Source organism: Lytechinus variegatus, chromosome 3 (genome assembly GCF_018143015.1).
Source record: "Lytechinus variegatus isolate NC3 chromosome 3, Lvar_3.0, whole genome shotgun sequence".
NCBI classification, from domain to species: Eukaryota; Metazoa; Echinodermata; class Echinoidea; order Temnopleuroida; family Toxopneustidae; genus Lytechinus; species Lytechinus variegatus.
The window spans coordinates 66,407,758-66,422,796 of NC_054742.1; the positions used below are offsets into that span (position 1 = coordinate 66,407,758).

Consider the following 15,039-nt stretch of genomic DNA (forward strand, 5'->3'; position numbering starts at 1 on the left):
TTTCTGCATTTATTTGTTTTTCAAGCATAGTCCCCCTTCCATTTAATCAAATCCTGTGATCAGTAGATGCATGAGTAGGTTATCTTTAATACACCATCTACATGTAGACAATTGGTAAATATGTAAAAATCCAAATTAATGTATTAAAGTGTTTTGGGTTTAATGATCCAAGAAATTAACCCTCCACATCCCATTCTGAATAATTTCATTGAACACCTTACTCAATTCACACTTGCATATGAATTGTTGGTATGTCAGGCAAGCCCAATCGTTTGTCCAAACCTCCAATACACATTTTTGCTCAAAAGTTAGTGAACCCCCATCACAAATGCACTCCATAATGCAGAGTACTAAATGTAGACAACAACACTACAATATTCGGTGAGCCCAGAGAAACAAACTTTATTGAATTTTTATATTGTATCACCTGACTTCACAAGAAGATTATATCAATATGGCAGAACTTGAACGTTTTAAATATATATTCATTTTTTGTGGTAGGGTATACATAATTTTGAGAACTACTGTATATTCAATTCACCATTTGGTTTAATTTGTGACAAAAAACATAGGCATACAATATCTAATATCTATTCGGTCATGCCACAGTCACACTCTCTAAACTGACTCTGGCCCAATGAAATCTGTTACATTATTTCCAATGACATATTATCTCTCAATTGGGAGTCGGCCTCATCGTTGTGACTGCAGCACAAGTGAGACAAAAATGGTCTCGGATGACAGAGCTTGTTTGGAAGAAGTGGCTGATAGGAACAAGTCATATTCAGAGACAATAAATATATTCCCTTTACAATCATCATCTCTCATTCGTGTTGTCGGGAGTGATAGGAAGACATTACGATGACGATTACCAAACTCGGCCAGGAAAGAGTTAATGATGCATTGAATTTAATCTTCTATCTCTAATACCACCATTAATCTTTCCATAATTAGGGGACCAATATTTTAGAAGAGAGTGTAAAATGAAAGCTTGCACAGAGCAATATTTCTATTCAGTTTTTTTTTTGTTAATGAATATTTCATAAGAACTTTTTCATGCAGGACCTCAATTACATTATATTGCATTTTTTTTCAAGTTCATTCATTGTTTACCAAACAGATGATTTACCCCAAAAAATTGAAATGGAAAAGTCAGCGAAGTTCATATTTTCACAATTACTTTTTTATCCGTTTTCTGTTCTTGTATAGCTAGGCCATGGCATCACCATCACCATCTGTTTCAGTTGAAAGCAAAATATTGCCACAAAATAAAAAAAAAATTACTACAATAATAGAACTACATTTAAATGAAAGAGAAAGAAAAATAAATATACATGTATACATGAACAATTAATTTAGGAGAGAGACATGTACGCCTATATGGAAAGAAAGTGGAGACAAAAATCAAGAAAAAAAAGGAAAAAGGGAGATTTGTCAACGTTTACTCCCTATTCTTTGTTAGCAAATACATTTGTATAAAACTCAAAACATGACAAAATCCATTCCCAAGACAAGATTATGGTTTTGAAGTGGGTCTTATCATGGACCTACATGTACTATTCCTTTTATGGGTTCTTCAAGACAGTTAGCTGTGAAATATTTGATTATTCAATAACAGGCTGTAGAGTATTTCACACAAGAGCAAAGTGCAAGCATAGACATTCATGGTGCAAGCATGTCAATTATGGAAAAAATAGCCTAGGTAAGAGAAAAAATTATTCACAAATTATATAAATTGGCCTAGGTGTATAGTTTTGCAAATATAACTTCTTGTAAATGAAGAAAAAAAAATCTGAAAACATAAAAGGATAAAGAACAAAGAAAATTTTAAAGTGACCAGAAATTAGAAAATAAGCAATTCGTTATCATTAACACCTCCTCAATCTGATGTACAGACTATCAACAGGAAACAGATAAAGTTGATAAATCAATTATCAGTACGAATGACTGACATATCCAGGCTCCTCGCATTTTCTTTTTTTACTATCATTTCATATTGTATATAGAGACAATCCCTTTAATTGACAGGAAGTTTGGAAATCTACATCCATCCGGCAAACATTTGACACCAACCATGAACGCATGGTCCTGCAAATTTACCCATCCAACTTTTTTTTTATCTATGCCAAACCATGTCCCATTTCCTGGCCAAGGTTGGGTCCAATGGAACATCTTTTCCTGGTCAAATTGAAAAACAATCACAAACGTGGATGTGCTGACAAAAGTGTGACGGGGATGCGAGTGAGTGGCACGCCTGGTAATGAATAATGACTACTCCTTTACGCCACTGAGCGAGGAGGAGAAAGCATTTATGTATTCATTGGTATTCTGATCCTGCCAGATGTAATCAAAACATCAGAATGAAATCACCATCAAAGCTCATCTGCAATTTCGCCGACAGAATCACGCTACTGAGGGAGAAAATGATACAAAGTGGTTTGGGTTGATGTATCCAGCAGGGCAAATGGGTCGTTTCCAATGGAAAATATAAACAAGTTCTTCATGACATGGGTACATGATGAAAATGACATCTGTACTGGAAAACATTGATAACATTTCCACATACACTGTACAGGACCATTTTTTTTTAATTTCAAGTATTGGTACTTGTGAGATCATATTTTAACCTCAACCTTCTCGGTGTTTCATATCTCCAATATTGAAAGAGGCCAATCTTCAGGAAAATACAGTGCATTTGCTAATTTTTGTTTTTTTTATGTTAATGTTTATATGCCTGCAAATCTAGGCCTGTCTGTTCTCACTGATTTCATTTTACAACTTTACGATGGCTTAAAACTTCAAGCTTTCATCAAACGATGTGAATCTTCTAAAACAAACTTTTAAAAACAATCATTTCAATACATCTGTAATTTTGTAACTTTCTCACTTATAACATCTCATTCAAATTTTCACTTTTTTTTCTCTCATTTTGCAATTTCTGCTAGGGAGGTTGTTATTATGAAATAGAGATTTCCTCATGCATATTGTGGCATCACAAGAAAGTAAAGAGAAAGCGAGGGAATGAGAGAAACAGAGGCTACATGGATACAATATCATACTAAATCTGCACCTTGCAGGTGCGTAGATCTGTAGTAGCCAGTTCAGCCTACACATTATCTCCCGAGCTTCAACACACCAACACTACACCATCAGGGTTTCATTAAACAACAACAAAGAATACTCACAAACTTTCAAGAGCTTTTAAAGCCCGGTACAAAATGCACAAACTTTCACTTCATTCAAAAGCAGGAGACAAATCTGATACCTCACCAAGCTTCGCCCTTTGTGAACAAAGCGGATTTACCCCCACAAACTCCACTTCACAGATATTAGGATTTGTCAGGCGTATGGGCAAATAGGGGAGGAGAGAGGGGTATTTCTTTGGGATATTCTATGGCTTTCAAAAACGAGAACAGTTTCCCTTATTGACTGAAGTCTTACAAAGGATCGCACGGCCGAGTTCGTCCTTTGGCTGGGTAATGCATCATGCTCTATTTCATCTGAGAAAATTGAGAAGCTAACGATCACTTTCCGATTAATTCCTTGTACTCCCTCTGCCTTATGCTGCCTTCCTCTTGATGTTATACCTGTATTCTGTAATCTCACCTGCCCCACATGTATAGGCCTACACCTAATTGACCTATATGTGTCCAAGAGAGTCTACTGATTTCTCTCTCTATACAAATGTATTCTTCCACATATATCTACAGGGCGAGTTCTACCTACATGTATATATGTCCGATGTCTAGTGTAGAAGAATTACAAGAAAGAGAGAACTCCTGTACAATATTGCTTACACCAATCTCTTGATAAATTCTTTAATTTTCACAGGCTTATATTAAGTTCGAAACAGAAATCATCAAGTTCTAAAGCCAACAGATTCCTACAATAAATGACAAATCAATGTGCAGCAAAGTCAAAAGAGTCAAATCATTCTACAAGGAGATAAGTAATAATATGACTTCACTGTCAATCTTGACCAAGACAACTTATCCGAGACTTAACTTCAGCTTTGACTTTTTTACATAAACTGAAAAGGGAGAATAAGTGTGGTTAGTGGTTACTTTCACTTACAAAAGCTTCCTTATACATGTACATCTGAGATTGACATGGATAGGGTGGTGACTTTAAATTATAAGTCTTCCTTGTCAATGAGACTTATAGCTTTGACTTTGTTTACATTTCAATAACCAAAAAAAATGGACAATGAAAAGGGGCTTTATGAATGTGATTACCTTCTCGTACAAACACTTCTATAGACATATGAGTTTGACATGGTAAAGGAGGTGACTGATGTTATCTCAAATTATGATGTCCTTCACCTTGACAGTCCAAAATAGAGTGCAGTATATAAGGAAAGCATTCATTAGAGTAAAGCCAACAAATGCCGTCACTTGCTTGCCCAACTTGCATTGAAGGGAACAAGCTACGGAAGGAGAAGGGGCTTTCGACAAGAATCTTCGTCAAGGGAACAGAGGTCCACTTGCAGTGGAAAGAAAAAGGCACAACCAAGTGGAATGATCACGATGTGTGAGATCATGAAAACACGTAAGCTTAAATCTTGTTAAACTATTATTCATTTATGTTAGCTTATGACCTAATCACTTCTTACAAACACGACTAAAGGATCATGGAAATCTCTGAAATTATCAGCGTTGGAGTTTTCTTTCATTTTGATGTTTCGCATTTCAATTTTCAGTTTAACCCCTGTTCATCTCGATTCTAGTGCCATTTTCAGACGAAGAAAATTTTCGCCAAAGCTGTAATCAGAGCCCATGTTCCAGTAATTTTCATAAGTCGTTCTTTGCAAAGAGTAATAAACCAGGAAATGTTTCTCACAATGCTTCTACATAATGTATTTTGACGTCTTTTGACATATCAACCTGTTTTTATTTTTGATGTATCAACCAATCTCGATTCATCTCGATTGTGGTGCCATTTTGAAACGAGGGAAATCTTCGCTGAAGTTGTTCTCAAAGCTGACGTTCGAGCAATTTTCCCATTAAGTCGCTTTTAGCGAAAGAGGAACGATTTTCGAAATACTTGTGTATGTTGTTGCTTTTATTCGTCATCCTTTTTCAACAGTTGCTTCACTAGAGGAAAAACCCATTCAAACATCAATCACTCTGTAATTCTAGCTGAAATTTTGTTGGAAAAGAAATGTTATGTTGGGCAATGTGGCTGCTTTATAGGCCTATATACCCAACAGAGTTTTCTCACTGTGAGCCTGTGAAAGTCAATAAGAGGTCACTATACGATTGGTTTATCTTGCCACGTCAACCTGAAACGTTATGATGGTTATGCATAAAAATTCTGGATCTGGGTATATAGTAGCTGCCCATAAAAGCATACATTGTACATTCTACTATATACTATTTGCATAAAAAAGGATAATTTTCATGAATCTGTATTCAGTGCTTCAAGGCATGGCTTTATACTTAATTCAAGCCGTTATTCAACCTGCCTGTCTTATTATGCTTTTGGAATTTCTTACGCATGATAGAAGAAAATGTGTCAAACATACTGCTTGCATGCAACCAGTTACTTGCTATAGACTTGTTATCTTCATGTTATGGTTATGCATAAAAACTCTGGATCTGGGTATATAGTAGCTGCCCATAAAAACATTGACTGTTTCTTTTTAACCCTGCTCTATACATTGTACATTCTACTACTATTTACATAAAAAAAGGATAACTTTCATGAATCTGTATTCAGTGCTTCAAGGCATGGCTTTATACTTAATTCAAGCCGTTATTTAACCTGCCTGTCTTATTATGCTCTTGGAATTTCTTATGCATGATAGAAGAAAATGTGTCAAACATACTGTTTGCATGCAACCAGTTACTTGCTATAGACTTGTTATCTTCATGTTATGGTTATGCATAAAAATTCTGGATCTGGGTATATAGTAGCTGCCCATAAAAACATTGACTGTTTCTTTTTAACCCTGCTCTATACATTGTACATTCTACTACTATTTACATAAAAAAAGGATAACTTTCATGAATCTGTATTCAGTGCTTCAAGGTATGGCTTTATACTTAATTCAAGCCGTTATTCAACCTGCCTGTCTTATTATGCTCTTGGAATTTCTTACGCATGATAGAAGAAAATGTGTCAAACATACTGCTTGCATGCAACCAGTTACTTGCTATAGACTTGTTATCTTCATGTTATGGTTATGCATAAAAATTCTGGATCTGGGTATATAGTAGCTGCCCATAAAAACATTGACTGTTTCTTTTTAACCCTGCTCTATACATTGTACATTCTACTACTATTTACATAAAAAAGGATAACTTTCATGAATCTGTATTCAGTGCTTCAAGGCATGGCTTTATACTTAATTCAAGCCGTTATTCAACCTGCCTGTCTTATTATGCTCTTGGAATTTCTTACGCATGATAGAAGAAAATGTGTCAAACATACTGCTTGCATGCAACCAGTTACTTGATATAGACTTGTTATCTTCATGTCTTTGTGTTATCACTTACCTTTGAAAGTTCACATTCTTAACAAGTCATTAGCCTGTATTTGTACTCGATTTCAAAGACTGATCAGGGGAGCGTTTCTTGAGGGGTTTTGTCGGCGGTTTTCACCGACTAATATGCTGTCAGCCAATTACATGAGAGGATTTTCGGTAGCTTGTGACATTTGTCGGTGAAGAATCGCTGGCGGAGCCCTTCGTGGGACGCTCCCCTGAAGACACTTTTCAAAAAATTTAATTCATACCTCTCCACGAACTAGCTTCTGTATTGAACATTATAACACAGTAACATGCAAGTATTCTGCTGAAACTGAAATCAACAGAGTATCACATTTTAATGAATAATTTTACAAATCACCAATGCAACTCAATTTCTCTTGTCATTGAACCTGTCTTATATGAATCGCTGAATCAGTTGAATAACATCATATTCTCTGCGATCAGTGAGTCAATTATTCTCATCCTTCAAAGCTCTTTACAGAATAGCCTTACAAGGCTGTTTGTTTGCCTTTTCTTTTTTCTTTATAACATGTTCATTTTTTCATATAGGCCTAGTTTTCAATGTCACACTCTTCGAGCAATTGGCTGGGATTTGTCGGGCTGGATTGGGGTTGAGTTTGCCGACTTGGAAACTAAAGCATGAAGAATTGAGTAGAACAGTATACTAAATTGTGACGGATTCGTCCCTTGGCCGACTCGGTGGCTTCTTGGTTGGTTGCTCGGGGAGTGAAAAAGTAAATTCGTAAACATGTGAACTTTGATGCACACAGCCAGATCTGTTTTGGTTAGTCAAACGCTAATGTTAAGTATATAGAATGAGTGTTTCCGTATTGGGAATGAGCTTTTTTTTTCTAGTTGCTGTCTTTGAAAAGGAAGAAGAGTAAGAAAAGAAAAATAATTTTAGTATCATGGTGGGAATGATACCGCTAACAACACTCGTTTGAATTTCCATCAACACCGAAAGATTATATCTTTAATGCTGTATGTAATTATTTAACAGATCGTATGCGTGGTTTTCTCTCTCTTTCTCTCTCTCTTTCAATTTACTTCTTTCTTCTTTTCCTTTCCACCATGAAAAGTATGAATTTTTTATTGGAATGCTTACCTACAATGTGCTCACTATTTTTTTTTTTTTTTTCTCTCTCATCATGCTCACTGTGATGGTACTGTATAACATAATTGTTAAGTTCATTCAGTCAAGATTATTACAAGATTTAATTGCAAATGATATTGATCTTTGTATACATGTATAGGGCATAGGCTGAAAGCCACAGCTGATTTAGCTGCCATCTACAGAGGAAAATCTACACGTATGCTTATCGTTGTAGTTATATGTGCTTAAATTTTCCGTTCAAATTCATGTTCTGTTTATTCGTTCTATGTGGCCTTCTGCAGCTGTTGCCTGAAGTTTCTTTGGTGCTCCTTATTTGTTTAACCTCAATTGATTATGTAGTCTTGCTTCACCTGGAAATATTCATTTTTCAGTCTTGTTTTACTTGGCATGAGTAGTTTTCCATTTAGTGATGTCAGTGACTTTGATTTGAACCTTCTTTTTCAATTACAGCAAAATGCTGGCAGTTTTTCGATTTCTGACGAACAATATGAACAAAATATTTCTGACACTATGAACAACAACGTAGAAGAATTTGAATATACTTTTGATGTCAATGACAAATCCTTTGTTAAATCTCAATACTACACCCAGAACCAATTTGTCAACAATTTAAAGTCAGCTGGAAAGAATGACTTGAACCTTTTGCATCTTAACATCCGCAGTGCAAATAAAAATTTCGAACAACTGAGCTTATTATTAGATAATACTAAAGTAGATTCTTTTGTTATTGGCCTGACTGAAACCTGGTTTACGGATGCTCCTCACACTATACATTCCTTGTCTCAGCATAACCTTATATTTAATAATAGAGTAAATAGGCGAGGTGGTGGAGTAGCACTGTACGTTCCAATACACCTGCATTACATTGTACTTCATGACTTAAATCTTATGAATGAAACGATGGAGACGGTTTTTATCGAAATAACATTATCCAAAAGAAAAAACGTAGTTATAGGTACAGTTTATCGTCCACCTTCTTCCGATCATAATACGTTTCTAAATGAATTACAACAACTGCTTTCTAATCCTTTGCTTCAAAATAAACATTGCTTTTTGATGGGCGATTTTAATGTTGACCTCTTAAAATGCAGAGAGGATAATTTCTCTCAAGATTTTCTAAACACTTTATTATCATTTTCATTTATTCCGTTGATTACCAGACCCACTAGATTTTCTTCTCATTCAGGAACTTTAATTGACAATATTTTTTCAAACGTTGAGAGAGAAATTGATTCTGGTGTCATTCTGTCTGACATCTCTGACCATTTTCTTATTTTCGCTAGGATACCATCTCTCTTTGATAACAACTCGTACTCTTCTCATGTAAAAATGGTTAGGAAAATTACCCCTGAAAAGATTGCCAAACTCAAGGATAAGCTAAGTTCACTCAAATGGAACGAAGTATTAGTTACAAACGATGTTAACGAATCATATGATAATTTCATGACTATCCTTCTCGATTCTTTTAATGAATGTATCCCTCTTGTAAAATATAAACCAAACAACAAACGGACACCACGAAACCCCTGGGTTAGTAAATCACTTTTAAGATCTATCAATAGAAAAAATAACCTTTACTACAAGTATCGTGCAAACCCGTCAGATGCTGCTCGTGAAAAATACGTCAAATATAAAAACACATTGACAACTCTTTTGAGATCTGAAAAAAAGAAATTTTATTGTTCTAAATTTGCAGCGAGTTCAAATAATATAAAAGATACATGGAAAGTAATCAATGATGTCTTAAATAAGAAAAAAGATCGCAATACTATAAAACATGTGAAGATCAACAATTCAGTTATTAATGATAATTTTGATATAGCTATGAACTTTAATAATTATTTCTCAGGCATTGGTCCAAATCTTGCCAACGAAATACCACACACAGATAAAACCTTTGAATGCTTTCTAAAGAACCAAAACCCACATTCACTATTTTTTATTCCAACCGATGCTAATGAAATCATAAAGATAGTAAAAGAACTTAAAAGTAAAAAAAGTCCAGGCTATGATGAAATAAGTAATGACTTGTTAAAAGATATCATTAACGAAATTGTTATTCCTTTAGAACACGTCATGAATTTATCTCTTGTTAATGGTATAGTTCCCGACCGAATGAAAATTGCGAAGGTAGTTCCTATCTACAAAAAGGGAGATCCGTCCGATATAAGTAATTATAGACCTATATCTCTCTTATCTTCTATTTCCAAAGTCTTAGAAAAAATTATATACAATCGTACAATAAAATTTGTGAGGAGTTTTGGTCTTTTATCAGAATCACAATTTGGCTTTAGGCAAAAGCATTCAACAACACATGCAATCTTATATTTCATTAATCATATAGCGACTGCTGTTGACGACCACCTTCACACTCTTGGTATCTTTCTGGACCTCTCCAAGGCCTTTGACACCATTGACCATGAAATCTTATTGTCTAAACTATCACATTATGGAATTAGGGGGAAGGCCTTGGAGTGGTACAGAAGTTATCTTACTGGAAGAAAACAGTTTGTCTCCATAAACAATTCTAATTCCGATTATAATGACATGATTTGCGGAGTACCCCAGGGTTCGCTTTTGGGGCCATTATTATTCATTCTATATATCAACGATTTTCAGGATTCATCAAAGGCCTTGTCTTTCATATTATATGCAGATGACACCAGTGTTTTCTTTTCACATAAAAATCCTGATACTCTTGTAAACATAGTAAATACTGAACTCAGATGTATTCATGAATGGATCTGTTGTAACAAACTTTCTTTAAATGTTGCAAAGACCCAGTGCATGCTTTTTAGTAATTCAATCACAGCTCTACCCAGGAACGTCTTTCTTAATAATATTTTAATCGATATTGTCGATTCAACGAAATTTCTTGGTCTATATATAGATAACAAATTTTCATGGAAGCCGCACATTACGTATTTATCAAAACTTTTATCTAGAAATGTTGGCGTCATAAACAAACTAAAAACTTTTTTGCCTCCAAACGTTTTATCAAATTTGTATAATACCCTTATTCTTTCTTACTTAAATTATGGGATATTAGCTTGGGGCAGTTCCTCTAGAAATCAGTTGGATAGACTACTACTTACACAGAAAAGAATAATGAGAATCATTTGTCATAAACACAGATTAGCTCACTCAGATCAATTGTTCTTCTCCAATAAAGTTTTAAAAATACAGGATTTGTACTCTCTTCGCCTGGGCTGCTTTATGTTTCAGTTAAACCAAGGAGAGCTGCCAACTTCCTTAAGTTTACTGTTTTTAAGAAACGAGATTTTGCACAGCTACCCCACCAGATTATCGTCATCTTTCCATCTTCCGAAGCTCAGAACTTTTTACAAACAGAAGACTATTGTTTATACTGGTCCCCATTTTTGGAATTCTCTAGATGAATCTTTAAAACTGACACCAAGCTTATTTTCGTTCAAACATAAGCTTAAGACTACACTGATAAATAACTATAATGTTACACTATGATTTTCCTGCAGGAGGCTGTTCATTGTCCCATGTTTGTGCTTGAGTTGTTCTGATGTACTTGTCCCGTTTAGTGTAGTCTTGTATCGTCCCGTCTAGTTTGTATCTTTTTATACCATTTTCATTAATTAATGATACTGTAATATTATTTGGGGAACCTGAATTACAAGCTCCGCTTTCCAAGGTTCCCCCACAATATACAGCTAGCATTTAAGTTAAAACTGAACTTTCTAAAATTCAATTATACATTATATCTGTGTACTGGACCTTTGTGAACTATTTCAATATTTCTAATTGTTAATTTATTCTATACTCACATTTCTGTTGTAAAATAATTATCTTTGCTGTTATTGTGGAAATAAACGAAATGAAACGAAATGTTGGCATGGAGATTTATAAAGTAGTCTCCATATTGTGGGGAAAGGCAAGAATAGTCATCACAGGAAGAAATTTCATACTTATTGAGAGCTTTAACACTATTTTGCATCAAAATTTAGAAAGAAAATGACACCCCCATGAAAATAAAAGATCAAGTGATGCCATCAGATTACAAAGTGATACACAGAAAACAGGTGGAATGTTGTAGTCTAATACATGTACATGTATTTCTGTTCAGTTTAAATCCTTGAACTTTTGAGCGTTCTACTTCTAGTATTCTATTGTTTTACACTTTGGGGGGGTGGTTTACACTGTCAAAAAGTAGTTTTGTGATCTAGGAAGTGAGAAGCACCTTAGTTCTGCTTTATATTTCCCTAGAACACAGCACACCAGCACCATCCACACAAAATATGTTTCAAAAAGCAAACTAATATAAAGCAGCAATCCTACCTACCACTAATATTTCACTCTCACACACACTGATTAGGCAGGATAATTGAATTCTCGTATCTGCATTTTGGCTTGTTTCCTGTCATTTAAATCAAAACGCGGACCCATCCCACATTCTGGATGCGAATCCTGGCTACGGATGAAACATGAATTCATAATGAGCATCACGACAGCGTAACACTCAATCAACCATGCTCTATATAACTTTGAGAGAATCGTTATTTCATCTCCATTCGGAGTGGATCATACTTGCTCCATGAATTCCCTTTTTTTTTAATGATGAATTTCAAAGTCCAGGTTGTCCACTTCAAGTACGAGTGGATAACTGAAATGAAAATTGAATTTTCTTGCTCAGATTAGACCTGTTGTACATGTATGTCATATCAGACAGACATACCAACATTCCACAGTTAATTAAATTCAAGAATTATGCCTACCAAAAAAGTAATCTTCACTTCGTTCAGTACAAATTACTTTTTTCATTTACACAAATCAAATTTTTTTCAACAACCCATTGCAAGTTTGTCTACATTAATTCTATGCCCATTTTGATTTTAGTCATATTTCAGTAATCCGAACAACTTCTGGTCCAAACTGAAATAATTCATTGCATTCAATGCACAACAGACAGTAAAATCTGTGTTCAATATCAGTAAACAGCACACTAAATTTAGTCTGCAGACCGGTGATTTAGTGAAATAAGTACATTATATAAATCCAGTAATCTCTCAATTTAAGTTTCACTTCATGAATTTGGGTATGATGATCATTGGCAAATTGCCACCTTGTTTACGCCCACTTCTTGTACTCTTCAATTCTTGGTTTCATTCCACTTGGTCTAAGATTTATCTACAACCGGTAATCTACTATAAAACACTTCACTTGTTTGCAATTTTGTCATCAATTTGTCTAATTTCAAGCTATCCATGTTGGCTATTTGTCCATTTGAACTAACATGATAACATCACTCAAATGTAGTCTATATCATTAGATGAAATGTTCATGAAACAAATTTTTCTTCTACAATTTGAAAAAAAATTATCAGAGAATGTGGAATTAGATCAATAGAAATTTTCAAAAAGGCAATAAAACCCATCTACATATTTTAAATCTCCAGTGTCTTTCTTTCTCTCTCTTTATCTTTTGTTCTCCCTCCTTCCACCCTCTCCCTCCCCACCTTCTCCTTCCCTCCCATTTGAACAAAATGTCTTGGTCCATGCCCTTCCAAATCATTTTTACATTTCCATCCATCTCCTTCCCTGCTAATTCCGCAAACCAAATCTCAACCCCCCCCCCACCCCCTCTTTCTATTTCATATCTGTTTTACCAATCCATTTCCATAAATATACTTTCCTGAAGTTCATTCCCAATGTAACCCTTGTTAAACTCAAAACCCGAACTTGAGAATTTCAACAATATTAACAACAGGATCGGGTCATGGCATGAGAAACTCAACAATCTCAATTAGAAACTCTGCAAATAATCATTGAATTTACGAACAAATGAAACAAAGGTCAAATGAAAACAAACAAGTGAATCAAAGGACAGTCAATAATCAATGATGTCTACCGCTACACCGGGGATCCCTACGAGTAATGATCACTAAGTCTAAGGGGATGCAAAACGCTAATATTACCCAGAAACATGATAGTATGTGATTCATTTCCATGAATTCTTTTGCCATGATTTGTCAATAAACCCATTGATATTCTTTTTGCATCAATCTGGAATATAAAGCGACTGATTGTGAAATCAGTCCATGACAGTGGTATAGAGCTCATAGTCATTCAGATTTTGTGCATATTCAAAAAACTATTTATCTGGTAAAAAAAGACATCTTTTTCTATTTTTATTTGTATCAAAAGAAATGCATGTACCTCATAATTTTATCATCAATAATTATTATCAAATATAAAATATCAGCACTCATCTCAAATCCCATTTACTGAGCTGATTAAAAGAAATGCATGCACCTCATAATTTTATTATCAATGATAAAATATTTGCACTCATTTCAAATCCCAATACAACTATTTCAAGTCTCCTTTAAAAAATTAAAATAACAAAACTAAATCTGAACTGAAGAAGGGGGAGGAGAAAGAAATGGAAGTGGAAGTCAAATATATATTGGGGTTCCGAAAAGGCAATGATAAGTAAACAATCCAATGCCTTCGCACGATACTTCAAGTTCTGCCATTTCTTTCCATGAAGAAAGTAGAGCAGTGCTCCTTATATTGGACACTCGAAGGGTTGTTGTGTACCGGCATGGACCTCGTACTAGGTTGTTGTGTACCGGCAAGTTCTCGGCACGGTGCACCCCACCGAACCCCTTCCAAAACACGTACAGAATACAGTGGATGAAAACACATCTAAAAACTTGAATCTTACCGTGTAATCAATGCGTGTTTCTGTCAGAACACTCCACTCTTTGTCTTCTCAATCTAGATAGTATGATATCCAAGTGTTGTCTCTGGCCACTCTGAAGGTTTACAGTGTAAAATTAATCAATCACGACAAAATTTATCTCCCGAAGTTATCGGGATGATGACAAAAGTAAGAGTCTACCGCAACAATATTCCAGTGTTGTTTTCTCCGCATGCATCATTTGCACACCAGCGATGTGAGTAGTGGTGAAAATATGCAACACATGCATGCGATCGGTGCACGGGTATATTTTGGTACTACCGGAGTTCCTCTCGATATACACACGTTCTCCGTAAAGTCGATATTACGTGGGCGCGGCTTGACTCTTCCATTTGTCTAGGGACAAAAACTTTACGCTCTTTAGTTTTCGAGTTTGGTAACTTTTTTTATCAATTCTCTGATTCTCTGATTTGCAAAGATATTTCGAAATCTAACCGTCTAATATTGTTACATAGGTTGATACTACAAGAATAATGTATTTGTTATGTGTGTATGTGAGTTTTCAAGTTTTATCGAGTGATAAGATTTTACGAATTAACAAACAACCCTAATTCAATAATTGACGTTTCCAAAACTTTTCTTGCAGAGTGATTAATACCGATTGAGTAATACACCTGTACGTCATTTCAATTGATTGCTTTGTGGTTTTACGTTACATTATAGTGGGCGTGGCAGTATAAACTTTCTTGGCGTTTTCCTCGTT

General features: G+C 35.0%; 1 protein-coding gene across 3 annotated transcripts in view; it reads right to left on the reverse strand.

Annotated features, from left to right (window-relative positions):
• The window catches only part of LOC121411715 (plexin-A4-like), a 143,056-nt gene extending 128,439 nt beyond the window's left edge, over nt 1-14,617 (reverse strand). For 2 of the 3 annotated variants that reach the window (XM_041604545.1, XM_041604544.1), the window contains exon 1: nt 14,301-14,617. The gene's annotated coding sequence lies outside the window, so the exon portion shown is untranslated. The remainder of the gene's footprint in view (nt 1-14,300) is intronic. The other variant, XM_041604546.1, reaches the window with a different exon arrangement.
• Nucleotides 14,618-15,039: the final 422 nt, after the last annotated feature.